This window comes from Aplidium turbinatum, chromosome 10, assembly GCF_918807975.1.
Source record: "Aplidium turbinatum chromosome 10, kaAplTurb1.1, whole genome shotgun sequence".
Classification (NCBI taxonomy): domain Eukaryota; kingdom Metazoa; phylum Chordata; class Ascidiacea; order Aplousobranchia; family Polyclinidae; genus Aplidium; species Aplidium turbinatum.
This window is the reverse complement of record NC_137481.1, coordinates 6,587,986-6,608,013: the sequence shown is the minus strand read 5'-3', so window position 1 is coordinate 6,608,013 and position 20,028 is coordinate 6,587,986. Positions and strand designations below refer to the sequence as shown.

Sequence of the window (20,028 nt, the reverse complement as noted above, 5' to 3'; positions counted from 1 at the left end):
TATTGCAAGTTAATATTAACGCAATATTTGGTAGTTAGACATTCGGGAATCAGTACTCCATCCCTTAGTTAGACCATGGCTGGGTGAGTTCACTAATCACTGGTTTTCTAAAAACCGGGCTGCAGACGATAAATAGGCTAAAACTTAACTTTTGCAGACGACCGTAGTTCCAGCCCTGGGCTACGCCGTATGACACAAAACGAAAAAGTTCCTAATGACAAGTTTTTGTGTGTGTTTAGAAAGTAAGGGATATTTTGTGAACGAAACTGGTTTTTCCAAGGTTTGGTCATTTGAAGTGTGTTTAAAATACCTATAGGCCTATGCTTTGGCTCTTTTTTGGGCTACTTGCAAAAAATGGTTTGTTTTTGGGATTGGTTTGAAACGTGTTTTTGGCTGGGTAATTTTGTGGAATCTGGCAACTCTGCAAGGTTTGCTTCTTTAAATGTAGCAAACCTAGCAAACCTCGCAAACCTCACAAGGTTTGTAAATTTGTACAATTACCTAGTGATGGTAGCTCTTATCTAGGCTATGACTTTTAATAAGGTCTGTGCATTCGTCAATTGATAGTTATGAGGTTTTCTCAGCGGCGTCTTTAAATCAGTGCTTCCACTTTTGACAATTGATAAATCCTCTTCAGTTTCCTTTTTTATCCTGAAAAATCCTGTTTTTCTCAGTCGAAAATCCTTCAAAATTTCCTTCATAGGCAAGGTTATTTTTGACGTTATTTAAGTTACCTACCGTAAAAAAAGTGCCAGTACAACTTTAAAGTTATTTTAATCTCACCTAAGTTACGTTTTAACCTGAAAGAACAGAAAATCAGTAAATTGAAGAAGTGGTACAGTATACAAATCGCTACAAAAAAACAAAACCTTGCAGGCAGTACCTAGGCTATAGCATGGCTGATTTAGTTGACAAACTCAATCTGATAAGATAAAGTTGCTGAATAAATTACAAAGGTTAGCTTGATTTTTTTCAGTAGCAACGTTTTGTCGAAGCAACGTTGTTTAATTAGAACAGTAGGCTACACAAAACAGCACATATTTTACAATAACATGGTTTACTTCCTTTGTTCACTGTCTAGCCAAAAAACCGCTTGTTAGTTAGTCGTTTTTGGGATATTAATCACCTGGAGTCCTGGACATCATTTACCAATAACCACTCTCATCTTTCCCACACGGACTCTTTAACCTATCCCTAACACCGAAAATACACAGGTGGTAAATGTGCAGTAACGAATTATTATCCATCGATTAACAAATTTATTTTTGTGTTTAGTTCGGTTTTCCTTGATGCGCTAACTTGTTCAACTCTATAAGGCGAGGCTATCTCTTTTTTCTCTTTGTCAGTAACGTCTTCACAATCATCTGAGACTGATGAAAAACTTTAAGATACTAGGCCTATTCATGATACTGACTCAGTCTGACTGTGTACACCATACGGTACAATTATACATGTCTTATACACAGCCTAGCTAGCCCTATTATGGGTGCAACCTAATTCGTACCCTGAACACTTGGTAGCCTACCTTCATTTCGTACCCTGAAAACTAACTCACTCACGTCCAATTACCAAAATGGCGAGAATAAAAATCGAGTGACGGAAAGGCAAGAATAGGAAAAAGAGTGAGAGGAGGTTTCGGATGGCGAGTGGCGACGGAACCAGCTGATCATCGTTATTCTAGTCGTTTTTAGAACTTTTGAATGGAAATATTAATAAAATTTTCTTTAATATTGCTAAAAACTACAATTCCCTTTTTAAGACAAAATCCCCGAAAAATCCTTCCGATCTTCATTTCCCTTTTTTATCCTTCGAAGCGTTGAAAAATCCCTTTTTTGGGATAAAATTCTTCAAAGTGGAAGCACTGCTTTAAATGTCGCAAACTCCGAAGTCCTCGCAAAGCTTGAGAAGGTTTCTGCATTTGAAAGCCTACCGCAATAGGTTTTCATAGTCTCCCTAAAGAAGATAGATTAAGACTAGCAGCAAGTAGCCTAATGATAAGGTTGTCTGTAGTCTAGGCCTATCTATTTGATGCAAACTATGAACAGTTGAAAACCTCATCGGCCATCAATTGTAGAAACCTTTCTCAAGATTTGCAACATTTAAAGAAGCAAACCTTGTGGAGTTGCCAGATTCCACAAAATTACCCAGCCAAAAACACGTTTCAAACCATTTTTTTGCAAGTAGCCCAAAAAAGAGCCAAAGCATATAGGCATTTTAAACACACTTCAAAATGATCAAAACTTTTGGAAAAACCAGTTTCGTTTACAAAATATTCCTTACATTCTAAACACACACAAAAACTTGTCATTAGGAACTTCTTCGTTTTGTGTCATACGGCGTAGCCCAGGGCTGGAACTACGGTCGTCTGCAAAAGTTAAGTTTTATTTATCGTCTGCAGCCCGGTTTTTAAAGAACCACTGATTAGTGAACTCACCCAACCATGGTCTAAGGGATTAAGTACTGATTCCCGAATGTCTGACTACCAAATATTGCGTTAATATTACCAGTGTTGTACGTTGACGGCGTCAAATGACGGCGTCAACTTTTTGTTGACGCTGAGGCTAGCGCCGTTAGATTATTTTTTAGTTGACGGAAGTGATAGCGCCGTCAACTATTTTGCCGATTTTAAGCGTCATGCGCTATGCGTCATTTTTCGTTTGCATGGAAAATCTCGTTTCACAATGAGAGTTAAATGTTGTTTGACGTTTTGACTTTCAGACTGATAGCAATGAACAATCTTTTCTGTGGCAGTGGCAGCTGTTCGTCTATCCAATTATGCAGTTTCAAGTTTGTTTATCGTATCCTAGGTTAATCTGAGTCGAAAAAAGACAAAATCGTCTTTTTGCAGCTCGAAACAGTCTCAAAAACCAAACTCGTTAGAAGTCAAATACTTTCGTTTTGTGAGACCCTAGCTAAAATAGCGCTGGAAATTAGCGCTGACGCTGACGCCGTCAATTTCTTTAAGAGCTTACGCAGTACTTTACGCCGTAAAGTTTTTAGGCAATTCGCGCTAACGCTGACGCCGTCAATTTATTTCATTGACGCGTACAACACTGAATATTGCCTTTCAAGTTTCAACATCTCACAAATGTTGATCGCAAAGGCATTGCTTTAAACGTATGAACTAACCAAAACTAACCATAACCAACAAAGCAAAGATTTTGATATCTTTTTACTGATAAAAATAAGACATCAACACTAAACAAATAACATATCCAAAAGGGTTTTAAAAAACATGCACCCGATAAATAAAACGCCAAGAAATTAAAAAAAATACAAATAAAAAAAATACCATCTGGCAACCTTGTGGTTTGCGAGGTTTGCTACCGTTTGCTAGGTTTGCTACATTTAAAGCCAGCCCTTTTGAACCAGATTTAGCTGAAGTTTTTTTTGAAAATTTGGCAGCACTGGTTTTGAAAAAAAGTGCTTTATTTTGACCGGTAGCCACTTTAACAAGTAGAAATTCTGCCACTGAAATTGATTAGAATGAAACCGCCAACCAATCAGAACATGTTATAAGAGGCTACCGTCCAATTGTGACCTTTCTAGCACTCAGCCAGAGAGTTAATGCTTGTTTTGAACTTGATTTGGTAATTACAGAAGAAAAAAGAGCAATAGCAGTGGTGGGAATCGAACCCGCGTCAATGAAATAACTACTTTCTATCCCTAACCCCTAAGCCAACCAGCTGACAGAAAATCCATCACTTGATTTGCTTTGTATCATCTTCTTTTCGCTCTTTTTCACGTCATAGAAAACGTAGCTTATGATTGGTTGGCGTTGCATTCTAGTCAATGGGGTTGTGCGATTCACTTGGTGGCGCTACAACTGGGTCCTAGCAACACGCTCGCAGTGATTGCTTCAAGCTTTAGCACGCTTTGCGTAACGCGCGTACAGCTGATATGGGTGGGATCGGAGTGCAGCGTTCAATTGATGTGAGGGTAAGAAGGTGCATATTACAAAGCTTGATACATTTTAGGCTTGATTTAACGTTGCTATGCCTATAAAAGCAAATAAGTAAACAGGCTTTTCGAACACATTGCATGACAAGGTATCGATTTGTGGTGACAGGCAGAGAGGGAGACAGAGCAATTTTTGTAGTTATAATCCTTTAATAATGTCCTTGAAGTCTATGATTGTGCTGTCTGTTCCTTGTAATAATAAATTGAGCAGGGAGTCGAACCGAACCGGATTTTTGTAAACCGGTTTTGGTGCGATTTTGTCTGAACCTTAACCGGAACTGAACCGAAAATTTGAGTTAGCTTAAACCCTAACTGAACCCGAACCGGTTGAAAAAAGCGGTTCACTCCAGCATTACGTCATTGTTCGCATTGTGGTAAGTGAAGTTGTACGTAGCATGTTGTTATCTTGGAGGCCACATTGCACGGATGAATTATAGCCTATTCCGTAACACAAGATCAGGGAGTCGAACCGAACCCAATACTCTCATCATAGTTGCAGACGGCAACTTTAGCTCTACGAACCACAGGCTTCCCTTTCCTAATTTGTGGAACTACCTCATGCACCCTCCCAAGTTGATACTTCCCACGTTTACCAATGTCCTGGAGAGAACCTACCACTACAAGTTGACCAGGCTCCAAATTCTCGGCCATTTTTAGCCATTTTTTCCGGCCCTAAAGACCTGGCAAGTAAAAATCGATCCATTTACTCCGAAACTGATGAGAAAGTGACAAATTGAACCGATAATCCCTTCTTAGTTGGTCACGATCATGTGGTTGCCCAACAGCACAGTATGGGTCTAAGTATGGGGTCAAAAGTGAGGCAGGGGTGATGACAGTAAAATCCCTAGGGTCGTCACTCAAAGGTACCAAAGGGCGTTCGTTCACGATCCGAACGGCACTGCCTGTGTACGTAAGCAGTTCAATAAAACTGGGCTTACGTATTGAAGAGTCCAAAATGTGAAAAAATGCGATTTTAAATTGTTTAACCATTGCCTCCCAGGCGCCACCTTGCGCCGAAGCTTCACTAAACCCATGCAATTGATATGAAACAATATCATCCGGACTGCACACACCAGAGTTTGCAAAATACCATCTCGGTAACTCCACGAACCCCAAAACGCTGGGACAAGCGAGCTAACGACATTTCTATCCTGTCTTCCTCTGACAAGCCAGGGGTGTCAGAAACCAAATTAGCAATCGTTTGCGCAGCTGTTCTAACACAAGCTGCTTGTAACAAAGTCAAACAAGTCCCCTTAAAGGGCGAAGCTGCCATTAAGGCCGTAACACGATTTTTAAAGAAGATAAATGGCATATTATTACCATCGTAACCAATCAAGGCCGCCTTATCGAAAAACGTCCTACTGTTTTGGTATTCAAAAAAGCAATCCTGCTGTTGAGAACTCGATTTAGCGGGAGAAGACAAGCTATATCCCTTAAGGGGCTGAGTGGGCTCAGTCACATGCACAGCCCGATCACGATCCTCACACACGTTAACATCAGGAGACGCAATACGCCTCTCACAACCACCCAAATTACGTGTAGCTGGGCGATCAAAACCTAGCGGCGCAGAAAACTGTGAAGGGGGCAAAGCATTACTGCTAATGGCGGCCCCGTGACCTGTACGCTCTGGGGGAGGAGTTCGGTTGTAATTCACAGACCTTGGCTCTACAGCATTCGGAAGACCCTTAGCCGCGGCCCCAAGACCTCCTGAAACAGCTGGAAAACGTGTGGATTGCCCTGGTCCACTCACAGGTTGAACGGGCGTTTGGAAAAGGTTATGTAAATTAAACTGCGATTGATGTTCATTTCTGGAATGCCTAGAAGAGCTCTTCTTAGAGCTACGCCGGGAGCCCGCCTCTGATCGATATTCAGCTAAAACTACCTCTTTACGTTGTTCAGCCCTCAACTGAGCGTCTTTGAGTGCGAACTCAGCAGCTCTCGCTTCGGCTCTCGCGGCGGCCTCAGCTGCTCTCGCTTCGGCCTCAGCTCTCGCGGCGGCCTCTGCAGCTCTCGCAGCAGCCTCAGCTCGTATGGCCTCAGCTCTCGCTTCGGCCTCAGCTTGTATCTGGAGCTCCTCTCGTTTTAACTGTAGGTTAATTTGTGTAACTATCCGTGACGAGCTCTCAGACATCCTAGTGCTTACGTTTGAGGCGCTATCCTCAGGATGTATGTCAGCATCCAACCTATCTGAGAACTCACTTTCTTTTTGTTCGAAGTTATGTTTTAAAGAGTTAAATTTGGGATCTACCCTGTCACGAAGTTCTGTCAAGATTGCAGAGTTAAAGATTTTAGTCAAAAGAGCATGGAAATGCCGTAATTCCTCTTCTAAAGTAGATAACTTAGATCTAAAAATTAACAGTTCCTGCTTATCACTCAAAGAACCTAGGGCTACAGAAAGTTCCCCAATTTGAGTCAAAATATCCCGTCTAAGATGCCGGGCCTCTCGAACTGACTTAGCCTCATCGTTATTGGGTCCCTCCCCAGAATGGCCTGCCCGACCGCAAAGAACATCATCAAGCTTAAACTCAGTCGAGTCTACGGCGGTCGAGTCCTTGTCGCCACCGAGTGTAGACATATTAAATGTTGGGGCTAAATTAACAATTAAAAAAAATGAAGTTACACAAACACACAAAATTATTAGGCTACAGTAGTTATAAAAAACTTAACTGCCAAGACCGTAAAAATACAAAAAAGAATTTAAATGCACGATACCGTAGCTGTACGGGTATGAAGTCCTAAAGTCCACAAAACTTGCTTGGATTCTTCCACTTGAATCTACAAGCACAGATGGATTGTCTTTTAATCTTCTTTCTTGCCAATGAATGTCAAAGTTATTTTTCTTCTGTACCAAACTGAGAAGAATTGTCTTTACTTTTCTTTGCTTCTGTAAGAGTGTAGACTACCAACCAACAAATCTTCTTTTATTATTTCTTGTACTTCTAAGTAGTTCTTCTGCACTAGTTGACAACAAACACGTCGTTTATTTTTATGCCTTCAAGTGCTTCTTGGCCTACCAGCTAACAAATTCGTTTTTTATTTTTCTTGCTTTAATTTCTTCTTGACCTACCAACTGACAAGAACTCGTCTTTTATTTTTTATGGTCACAGCGGTAAACCATAATCTCTTCGTGGGAAAATTGTAACATAAGATTCCCGAATCCGTTCGTCTGCATGTAGGTGACCGAAAAATAAACACTCTTTCGAAACGTCTTTTCAAAAGTGTATTCCTGTAAAATTAGCCCGCGGCTATCGAAATCGAAATGCAACGCCTTGCACCTCTAAAAACTCTCACTACGATACAGATTACTTGGATAAAAGACGGAGAATTTGTCCAGCTAGCAAGCACCAAATAAACCAGTTAAATGTGCGACCGACTTCCAACAAACAACTTCAAGAATGAATCAGAAAAATTTGTGATAACTCAAAGGCACGAGAGCAGTTCGTGACGCAATATTTCATGTCCAAACAGGTCTCAAACTGAAACAGGTTTAAACCGGTCTGACACGAGTCTTACGGACGATGGTGCAATTTTGGCTCATGTTTTAGGAATTTCCATGACGTAATATTCAGTAGACCCGAACGGTTTCTACATGACGTTTGACCAGGCGAACAACCGTCTGTAACACCCACCTATTGATGCACATCCCTGGAAAGGTAATTTAATACTAAATACGAAGCATGTAAAATTTAAGTGGCACGTGTTGCGGGTTATAGTTCTATTCGAAGATGTTTGGAGAGGTGTTTTTTTTATGCAAAAATCGTATTATTTTCTTGAATATCGTAAAAATATCCTCCATCTTTGAACCGTTCTGCTGGACGTTCCTCTCAAATGCCCACCTATTGATGCACATCTCTGGAAAGGTAATTCAATACTGAATCCGATGCATGTAAAATTTAAGTGGCACGTGTTGCGGATTATAGTTCTATTTGAAGATGTTTGGAGAGGTGCTTTTATGCAAAAATCGTATTATTTTCTTGAATATCGTAAAAATATCCTCCATCTTTGAACCGTTCTGCTGGACGTTCCTCCCAAATGCCCACCTATTGATGCACATCTCTGGAAAGGTAATTCGATACTGAATCCGATGCATGTAAACTTTAAGTGGCACCACTGGCACGTGTTGCGGATTATAGTTCTATTTGAAGATGTTTGGAGAGGTGTAATATTCAATTCAATTCAATTTATTTTTCTTTGTCAGAATGCAAAAAAAATGATATTGTGAAAAAGAAATACAGTAACAAAACCAACAAAAGGAAAAGGTGGCAAAACCTTAATGGTTTAAGACGTGCATGAAAGGATAGGCTATAATATTTCGGTATATGCATCGATAAATATAATTAAGCACGGCCACCAAACCTGTCGTAAAAACATACTCCATCTTTGTAAAACTTAAGTGGCACGTGTTGCGGATTATACTTTTATTTAAGATTTTTCGAACGTATGTCAGGTCGCATTTTATGCCTCGCATTTATTCACGGATTACTTTTTTAGGCGGAAAGCGGAAAAATTCTCCTGCCAGAATGAAGGTGTTTGTTTGTTTGTTTATCTTTATCCTGCATTGCGGGAAAGCGGACTTGATTGAGCGCTATGCATCGGTGTACGCCTTCTGACGTACACCTGACCCACGCTGCAGCCGACAGCAATGTCTGTTTCCGGTTGTCTATTTTACTTATGACTTAAATTTGGTACTACCCATTACTCGAAATCGATCACTGGGTAAAGGCAATTATCGTAAAGTTTCTTGCCCAGAGAAACAACAGGTTTATTTTGAGCCAACCCAGGGGCAGTGCAGGATTAAGGTGGATGCTATTGATGCTGCAGCATTAGGCCCATTCCTGAAATAGGCCCAGACGAAAACAGACGTGAATTTTCCAGACGCTGAACAGTTTTCCTTTGCTTAATTAACCCACAAATAATTCTTGTTATGAAATTTGTAGTCCGACTTTCGCACGCCTAGGCACAGTGTTACGCCTAGGCACGTAAGATAAAGCAAGATTTTGGCATAGACTATTTATTTAAGATGAAAAATTATAACACTTTTCGAGCTGTTTCAGGGCCCTTCATTACTTCAGCCGCAGATAAGATGCACGACTTTATTAACTCTTCCCCAATCGTGTATGCTTTTTTTGGTTTTAACTATTCGTAGAGAAACTAGATAGGATTCATGAAGAAAGGATTTTTCGGTAGTCGTCATCTTTTCATTTGCTTTTTTTAATCGTTCATATCAGAGAATATTCGTCCAAAATATTCAAGTGGCTTGCCTTCAAGATTGTTGTGCTTTGAATGAAAGTGACGAACAACTTTAGAAGGTTTCATAACGTCATTTGGCAGAATTTGGGAGCACACCAAACATTAGGGCCGTGACGATTGTTCACTACCCGGAACTATTGTAAAACCAAGCTCCAAGTATTTTTATTGTATTGCCTGACAAATTCCCCTTTTCGTTTCTTACTTCCCTCTGTGACACTCAACTTATCTGCATATGCCCTTTTCGTAGTTTACATTTGCACCTACTGATACTTGGTTCATTTCCATTTTGAGAATTATTTGTTTCAGAAGTCTTAGTTTTTTCCTTCTTGTTAAAATACACTTGTTGGTTCGTTGATTCAGGGTTGCCATATTGGCGTTTTTCCTGCCAAATTCCACAAATTTGGCGTTTTTTGAAAGCGTTTGGCAGGAGAAAATTACGTTTGGTAGTTTGGCATTTTTTTGGCAGTTTTTACTTTAGTGTTTTTTTGGCATCTTTTGGCGTTTTTTTGTAATTATTACCTGTACAACTCACCACTAAAGTTTTTCAAATACTTTTATCAATGAAAGTCCATCAAAAAAGTTTAATTTATGGTCTGGAAACTCTGAATTCCTAATTTAATCAAATGTAAGCTCCAGAGGCCTCTGGCGGCTGGCCAGTCACCAACCAAAGTTGGAGTTGGACTGGACAGCTGGAGGGATGCGTTTTGACATTTATTTTCTTGCCAATGGACTAGTAAGTGTTAACAGGTTATGGTTAATGATGCGATGTCACACCGTTTGAGTTGAAAGCATAGCGTAGGCCAGAGACCTTGTAGAAATTTGAACCGGAACCGGAACCTGAATTGGTACCGGAAGTTCCTTAGTTAGTAAGTGACAATCAAGACCTGATGCCAGATATAAAACACGTTTGTAATGGGTCGCAAAAATTATCTGTATTTTGTGTTTTCTACACCAATCGTCCAAGAAGTTGAGGGCGTCAATGCAGATGCCATGTATTTGTGCTAATAACTGTAGCCTCTTGACATGTAAAGTTATCAGGTGTAGGTGTATTTCCTTCATGCCATTAACATTGTGAAAATCCTTAAACCTTAAAAGTGTTTGTGATGTTTACCAATGGTGTTTCTTGGCATTGTCCTCTTTTCACATGTTGAAGTTTAACACTGAGTTTTTTGTTTTTCAGACTTTGGCTAGATTGGTTATAAAGCATGCATTAAATGAATGGCCTACTGTAAAAAGTAGATTGTGGGACAGAATGTTTGTGTCGCCAAGCAAGGAAAACAAACTTGAACTAACATACCACTACCAGTGATTCTGATAATGAGGAATGCTATTGCATGCAGGCCAAACTTGTAAAACCTGCTAGAAAAGCAGCCCTCCCCCATAGATTCCCCCCAGGCCAATTGGTCTTTATCACCTTCTTCTAATTGCGCTTCGTTGATACTTGATAGCTCCAACTATGTGGCTGCCTCCTACAACCTTTGAAAGTTTGTTTTAATTTAGCTTGATACATGCAGTTTGTGTTTCATTATTCGTACTAAGTGGTCTATCAAGTTAAATTAAGACAATATACCATCAGAGCTACATTTTGCACCATATATAATGGTGTATGGCCTTGCTGGTTAACAGGACAAGCCGCACTAACAGTTTGGCAGTTTTTTTTGGCAGTTTATTTGAAACCCTGAAAAGTTTGGCAGTTTTTTGGCGGTTTTTACAAAACATTTGGCAGGCAAAGCTATTTTGGATCTGGCAACCCTGCGTTGATTCCATATTAATCCTTCTGTAGTTTAACAGGACAAGCTATTGCAGCATCTGAAAAGTGAAGAATGACCTTGTATTACAAAACTTTTTGAAAGCTAGACGCAGTTTATGACGAAACAATCATAAACGGCACAAAATCTAGGTCATCGGAAGGTTAACATTCGGATTTCTTTCGGAGCTAACGTCATTGAGCATAAAGCAGATCGAGAATAAAGCTCAAAATCTCGTTTCCTCGTATCCAGATGACTTGGAAGACACGCTGGTGGCTGAGCTCATACAGTTTGCTGCATTTATGCGCACCCAGAAATCGGTGAGTGTGAACGAGTCAGCAGAGCTTACCATGTACAAGCTTTTGTCGTCGTTGAACCTTTCTCAAACATTTCCAAACGTCGAGATTGCTTTGCGCATCTATCTGTGCTTGATGGTGTCTAATGCCTCCGGCGAGCGGAGCTTCTCAAAACTGGGAATAGTCAAAGGAGAGCTGCGGTCCTCGATGAGGGAGGAAAGGCTAAACATTAGGGTGGCTCTTATTTGGCAAAAAATGAAAAAAATTTGAATTTTGTGTGGGACACCCTTTTAAAAGGTGAGGTTGTCAGAAAAAATAACTCCTGCAAAAAATTTTTGAATTTGAAATTGATTTAGAGGTGGCCCTCCCCCCCTAAAGTTTTGCTCCCTCCTCCAAAATACCAAATCTGCATATCTCAAAAACTGCTTGAGCTAGAGATACGGTTTTTGTGTCAAAAGATGCAGAAAGCATGATTTCCTATATGCTTTGTGAACAGTGATTGCGTCTATCTTAAGTAGAAAAGCAGTTATTTAGAAAAAACCTGTTTTCGGTATTCTAGCACAAAACAGTGCTAAACAAGTATTGTGACCCAAGCTATTCAATAAACAAAGTTCATAAACTAACCGGTAAAACTGGTAAAGCAATAAACGAAATAAGTATTCCTAAACTTTTATGCATTCATGCATAGCTAAAATGCCCGTTTTGTATCATATTCCTTGGAGAAACTCCTGAGCGTGGAATCCGCTTTCAAGCTTCAGGTGCTATGCATCGCACTTGTTGGATGGCAAAGGCGATTTATGCAAAAAGCTTGGTGTGCATTTATGGTATCTGTCCGAAGAAATGGTTGGACTAGCCTTGTTTGACTCTCGATTGTCTGTGGAAAGTAAAAAGCTAATGGTGGCAACCATGTTAGATGAAACAGGAGAACGTCCACCAAGGAGACCAAGCATCAAAGTAGATGCGTTTCTTAGCAATAAGGGTCTAGAACAGTATTGCACCTCTAATTCAAAATGGCTTCTTCAGCTGTTGGGTGAAGATGAAGCAATAATTATACTTTCAAAGGATCCTGCTCATTGGACTGAAGATGGTGCATTTATTCAAGCTTTACACATGGCAAAGGGACTTTCAGTAGTCAATGACAGAGCAGAGAGAGGAGTTGCTCTAAGTCTAATCCAGGATTTTAACAAAATCTTAACTGAAGATGAGTACCAACTTCAGTTTCTTTTGCAAGTTGTTACTGAACACAGAAAACTGTTTCCAAATTCCAACAAGAACAATATTGTCTATTCTTCTTCGTTTAAACCTTCTTTGTTACTCCAGGGGTCAAGGGCTCTGTCTTTTACCACTCTTGGGCAGTGGCGATGCGGTTTAGATGCTTGAGCAGGTGTCGAGCAGCAATCCTTTGATTCGTCCATTGATTCGTCATCCAGTTCAAGCAGACCACGCACACCATTTGGCGCAGTTACAGATGGTGTGGTCTGTGGTTTGTTCCTCTTTGCCACACTCACAGATTGCGGATGGAGCCATCCCCAATTTGTGCATGTTGGTGCGAAATAGTCTGACTCCAGTAGGCTAGCCCAGTACGCAGGCGGTTCAGCCGCACCCAGGCCTTCCTTGGCAAATTATGCATTCCGGTTGGATGGGGGCTGGTGTCGGAGATACAACTTTAGAGTCTTGAGGAGTTCTTCTTCCACTCTGAGCTCCATTTGTTGTTCTCCCAGGTAGCCGCGCTGATGGATTGGTCTTCAGCGGTTTTCATCAGAAGTTGTGCGTCACATACAAATGGGTGTCTCGATTTCAGTTGCCGAGGATGCTCGATTGCTCGCTCACAGACTCGTAGAGATTTGAGTGGAGCAAGTGGTTGGGGTTCGTAGTGCGGCGAGAAAGAGACAGGATGGCTTCTTCGCGACGAAACTCAGCTGGTTGGTTGCCTGCAAGGACAGGGAAATTGTCCAATGGTGTAGGTCGCAGACATCCTGTCACGATGCGCAAGGCAATATGTGAAATATTGTCGATAATATCGCTTCTTCCAGTATGATACTGACCAGAATTACATTTTGATATGAATATCGTTACCAGTGTTCCCTCTAAGGTGCAAAAATTAAGACAAAAAAACGAAATTTTGTAGACGGTTTCGTGGTCACAAAAAAGGTTGTAAAATCAAGATTTGGTCAAAGGCGTTTTTTCTAAATAACTGCTTTTCTATTCAAGATAGATGCAATCAATGTTCAGAAAGCAGATAGAAAACCATGTTTTCTGCATCTTTTAACACAAAAACTGTATCTCTAGCTCAATTGGTTTTCGAGATACGCAGATTTGGTATTTCGAGGGAGGGCACAGAACTTTAGGGGGGGAGGGCCACCTCTAAATCAACTTCAAATTAAAAAAAAATTTGCAAGAGTTATTTTTTCTGACAACCTCACCATTTGAAAGGGTGTCCCAAGCAAAATTCAAAAACTCAATTTTAAGAGCCACCCTACTAAACATGCTGGCGCTTATGAGCATTGAACATGAGGTGCTGAGCAGCCTTGACTGCACTGACATGATCGAAGATTTCGCGCTTGCTAAGGCTCGAAAAACAGTAGTATAAGTAAGCAGCACTAGCGCAGCATTGACAATATGCCAACGTTAAGTTGATCTGGATTAGCCTTTTCTTCATTAACTCCGCTTTTCAGGCAATATTGGTATTAAATTGTGTTGGTGTTACATAGCCTGATGTTACTCTCGAGTTTTTACGATAACACGTCGTTATTATTGTTCATGTTCATTAAAATTTGGCTGACTGCGTCGAAAGCAATAAAGGCTCTTTGGTCGGTCTGATTACGCGTGTACGGTGGAGTCAGAGTGTCGAATGCATATGTACCAATGCCTAGAAAAAATAGGCCTGTTTTTGCGCTGCAGCCTCAGGCCCAGTTTCGTCTTAATCCGGCCCTGCCCAGGGGTACCTCTAAAATCCATTGTCCGGCTGCTCCGCATTGTCAGGTATGGTCAGTGTTGCAAGATGTTTTTCACTATAAATAGTACATATTCTATTAAAGTCAATTCTAAGTAATAGGAAATCAAAGGAAACAACAATATCAAAATCTGCCATTGCACAAATTAAAGATTAGGGTGTAACGCTCCGACCAACTTACTTGTTGGCTAGTTATTGTGGTTTGCGAAATGACCTAACTTGATCAATGGAAAAAAAAATTTGGAAAAAAAATATTGTTTAAGCAGGCCACGCTCCCCGTTTTTGTTGCGAAATCCCCATTACCCCACAATTTGCTATATCTCGTATTCTGGTGGAGATAGAGAGCTGCTTTTGCCACCAAAAGATGCAGAATACCAAAGTTTCTATCCGACTTATGAACATGCTACAGCCCTAAAACCTTTACTTCTTTCTATAATTGAGAAAAACTGTTTTGAGAGTAAAATCTGTCATTTTTGAAGCAAAATGCTTGTATTTCAGATCTTGGCTTGCACGATTGTCATTCAGTCATTAAAAACATAACCTTTATAAATCAAACTTGTAAGCTGTATAAGAACAGTGATGTTTTATTCAATAATGAGGCAGGAAACAATCAACACAAAACTATACAATACATGCTAGACCAGTGGTTCTCAACCGGGGGTCCGCGAAAGTTTTCGAGTTTTCAGCATGATTGATAAATTACGAAATTTAAAAATTGTTTGTGCTTTGTTTATGTATCATATTAGCTTACAGTGATTCTCAAACTGTAAGTTGCAACCCACTGGTGCGTCGTTTAAAATTGCAAAGAACATTGCACAAAGGTTTGATTTTTTAACTAAAAAATATCATATAAATGACTTAAACCTTTTAATAAAGCAATGTTGGCTATGTTCAACTTAATTCTTTTGAGACAGCAGATTGTTGATCAATGATTAACTTGGAAATGCAACTCACATATTTTGCAATGACTGTGATTATAACGAATTAATATTGATTACAAATGAAAAAAGAGAGAAATTCTTTGTAACGGTCACAAGTATTCTATTAACTTTTAATAAAATTTATAGAAAAACATCCTCAGCATATAGATTACTGATGTTTGATCCTGTGTGCCAACAAATTATAGCTCATAAGTCATAACATAATTTCATCAATCGTCAAGTGCGTTGCGAATTCAGCAAATTCTTCTCAGTGTGTTCCTTCGAAACTTATATAACATATGATTCCATAAGGAGACGCGATATACCAAAATTTCAAATAGAAATTGTTAGGGGTCTGCGACTGCTTCGAAGGCACCAAAAGGGGTCCCACCAAGACAAAAAGGTTGAGAACCACTGTGCTGGACAAAGTACATTGTCCTGTTAATTTCTCATTGCGAATAGTATGCATTGTTAATGTAACTCTTTGTCTTTATGTCAACTTCACTTGTGTCACGAATTTTTTGCTATTAATTGTTTCCTTCACGTGGCCTATCAATCGATCACAAGAAGTATTGTTGTTTCGAAACACTTCCTAATCATCCTTACTCCCTGGTGTCAGATATAGTGAAAATGCAGAAGTTGCATCCATAAATGCCGCCAGCGGACGGTTTGACCACAACAGAGCTTTGGTGTCTGCTTTATTTGCTGTTGAAATCCTAGATACATCAATGTTGGCATGCAGTGCACCCAACACAGCTGTCTTTGGGTTCAGCCATTTCTCACTGTGGTCAATGAAGCATTTCTTCGCTGGCTCAGAAGCATTACATGCTTTCATGAAGCTTCTCATTTTTAAGACAACTGATGAACCTTGTACGGCACTGGGATGCAAGTCTTTTGTCTGTTAATTTACAAACATTAGAACTCACAAGGTGTGATGATGTTGAAGCAATTTCCTCTTCACTGCCACTCATACACTCAAATTCACTGGATGATGACTTTGGCATTTCCTCTTCAAAAGATGTCTCTAATTCATCACTGTTACCAGTAAGATCAAAATCATCACTAGCGTGTTTATGGCAAGTTATGAGAGTTCTGTTTTGTATTTGCTTCAAATGTATTTGCTTCAGACAGCCACATCAACACCACCAATCACCATGTTACGTTCTGAGCGCTGATCTAAAAGAAGTCTTAGCTCTTTTGGATGAACTCTTGAAGACATTGGACAAGAGCAAATAACCTTTGTTCTCCAATGGTCTGTGCAGGGGCGAAATGGCCTGTTTCGGCTAGTCCGATTCGGCTAGTCTAGTATATACATTTAAGTAATGCTGAAAGAGTTTCTATCACAGACATATTGCTGAGTATATTTTGATGTGATATTTAACACCAGCAGTTTTAAAACCTGAGGTAATTACTTAACCAGCTTAAAAAGCATTATTTTGGTGACCTGGGGAAAATTCATTATTCGACTTCTTACATCTTTGTAATCAATTTTGAGATAAACATCATAAAATTTTGTATACCAGTGCACAGTGCTGTATATTGGTGAAGGAAACTTGTAAAATTATACTGATTCAATTCTGTGAAAAAGTTTGAGAACAACAATACTGTCTTCTGTTCAATGACTGTACTAGTTACACAGTTGTGAGTTTGAATAAAGGCTATCTGTAATGGCTGAATGACATTCATCTAAGCCATGACCTGAAATACAAGCATTTGGTTACGAAAGATGCAAATTTTACTGTCAAAAACAGTTTTTCTCAATTATAGAAAAAACTAAAGGGTTTAGGGCTATGGTACATTCATAAGTTGGATATAAACTTTTGTATTCTGCATCTTTTGGTGGCAAAATTAGCTCTCTACCTCCATCGTGGGATGAAATATAGCAAATAGTGGGGTTGTTGGGGTTTCGCCACAAAAATGGGGAGCGTGGCCTGCTTAAATGATTTTTTTTTTCAAAAATTTTTTCCCCCTTGATCAAGTTAGGTAATTTTGCAAACCACAATAACTAGCCAGTAGCAATTTGTAAAAAAAGTGTGTAAAGTGTTACACCCTATTAAAGATGGCATCTATTTTATGAAATGTGGTTTGAAATAAAAAGAAATTAACTCAGTAAAATGCCTGCGACTCCAATACAAAACTGCCCCAATTACCAGGAAAAAGGGCTGAGCTGGCAATTCTAGTTGGAAAAATGTTAATAACACAACAGCGTTATGGGCTTTAATATGTTAGCTTAGAAAAGCCAAAAGAGTACAAAGAACGGAGCTGGTATACAAGCCCCCCCCCCCCCCCCTTGGTAACTCATGACAAAGAGAAATTGACCAAAACATGTGGATTGAAATGTGTGAACAGTAAAGCAAGGGTAAAGTAGTTTCACCCTATAAGTTTGGTCGAGTCCTGTCTTTGTCATGAGTTACCAAAGGGGAGACTTGTATACTAGCTCCCAAAGAACTGTAATTTTGCTCAGCGCATCGTGAGCATATCGTTTTCATGCAGAAATTGAACAAGTATTCAGCGAGATGAATATTGCAAAATCAAAGGTGTGAAACAAAATAAGAATTAAATTGTAGAATGCAATTTTGACTGTCCGGGCAATATTGGAAAAAGTCAACAAAGCATGATAATGATTATGCAATTCCAGAAACTGTGACAAGTCTTGTTGCCACCAGTTTGATATAGCTACCATAAAAACAATGATATGGCAACTGGTGTTTATGTGAATGACTTTTTTTTTGCAGAGTCAGTGTCCAATTTGTATATTTTCCTTTTATGTTACAGTATATTGTTTTTTTGGGAGCTGGTATACAAGTCCCCCCCCCCCCCCGGGCCTGGGCAACTCATGACAAAGAGGAATTGACCAAAACATGTGGATTGAAGTGTGTGAACAGTAAAGCAAAGGTAAAGTAGTTTCACACTATTATGTTTGGTTGAGTCCTGTCTTTGTCATGAGTTATCGTACCAAGGGGGGGGACTTGTATACCAGCTCCGTTTTTTTGGATTGGAATGTCAAAATACGATTATACATCAGTATTGCATGTTGGTTATTTTTAAGTTTTTTGTTTGTTTAAGTTTGTTTTATTCTGGTCTTTGTTTTATTTAGGTTCATCTGGTTTATGTTAGGAAAACAAAGATGGCAACTTCGTTGTCGGCATTTTTAGAAATTGGCCGAGTAAGGCTCAGTAACTGAGCATGGGACTTTTACTTACCATGTTCATGTAAATATAGAGATAACTTAGCTAAATAACTTGATACCGTAATATAGCCAACCGGTCCTATATTATAATAATATATATAAACACCTGTTTTATATCAGAATGTTTGTATTTTACATGTTAGCAGCCTAAAGAAGTTTAATAAAATATGCCTGTGGAAAAAAGTTCAGATGGTGCTATGAAAAAAGTTTTACAAGATATTGATACATATTCAGACCATAGTAAACGTATCAAGGACACTGATAAAGCATTTTTAAAAGTTATAATGGACAGTCCTGTCATTCAGTCATTAGCAAAAGCACATGGAACTTTGGCAAGTTGCCAATTTTTTTGCATTACAAAAGCTGCTAGTGACATTGTAAAGCAAGTATTGCGTGAAACAGAACTGATTGAAGATGTACAGATACAAGAATTGTACCACTTATTGCAAAATCCCCACATGTTAAATGTTATTGCTGCTCATGACGCAATTGCCAAGCAAAATTTTTTCCCTTTACAATATGTTAATGAACCCCCTGAAGCTTTTGATCCTGAAGAATATGCTGTCAGAATGATTGGTTTATACAAGCGTCCCGGTGAATCACTGGGATTAACAGTTTCAATACAAAATGAGGAAGTTGTTGTCAGTCGAATTTTGCATGATGGTTTAGTCCATAAACAAGGCCTTCTTCATGTTGGTGACATCATCAAAGAAATTAATGGCCAAGAAATCAAAGGAGATCTAGATGTTTTGAAAAAATGTTTAAGCAAGTCAAATGACTCATACACTTTTAAAATTATTCCAAGTTATAAACAACGCTGCAATCCAGATAGCGTATTTGTGAAATGCAACTTTGCATTTGATCCTGTTGATGATTCCTATATTCCTTCCAAAGACGCTGGATTGAGTTTTAATCAGAATGACATTTTAAGAATTGTAAATCGTGATGATATGCAATGGTGGCAAGCCCAGAAAGTCAATGAGAGTGGAGAATCTTATGGCAGAGCAGGTTTGATCCCAAGTTCTGAATTGGAAGAGCGCAGGCGTATTTTAATTAGCCATGCTTCAAATAAATCAACCATTGATACCAAAAAAGAAGTGTGTAAAATGTACAGATTGTCTGATTACTACAATGAGTATACTGATGATTATCTGCTTTATGAAGAAGTTGCATTACTGCCTCCATTTTTACGAAAATGCATTGTTCTATTATCACATGACAGCAGTGTAGCTAACCAAGTTAAAAGCAAACTGGTAGAAACTTACCCTGAGTTTTATAAAGCACCAGTCACGCATACGACAAGTGGAACCAAAAAAGAACATTATGAGTTTGTCAGCAAAGAAACTATGATGCAGGACATCAAAGACAACAAGTATTTTGAATTCACAGAAATAAAAGGAGACCTTTTTGGAACTAGGTATGACTCTGTGCAGAATGTTATGAAGTCTGTGAAAAGTTGTGTAAAAGATGTAGCATTAAAGAATGTTAAGTTTCTTCTGACTTCTGAATTTATGCCGTACGTTATTTTTCTCAAGCCTGAAAGTGATATTGTTGAATGCTCTGCACATTGTATAAACCTCACGCTCACTCATCACAGCATTGAGGAGTCTTGTTCACATATTCATTTGAATATGAGAGAATTATCAAAAAAGCCCCAATGGGTTCCGGTAAGTTGGTTATATTAAACAATTTATTCTTGATGCAAAGCATG

At 39.2% G+C, this 20,028-nt stretch overlaps 1 pseudogene; it reads left to right on the top strand.

The window, feature by feature from the left end:
* Nucleotides 1–18,446: 18,446 nt before the first annotated feature.
* Nucleotides 18,447–20,028, top strand: LOC145778455 (MAGUK p55 subfamily member 2 pseudogene; annotated as a pseudogene).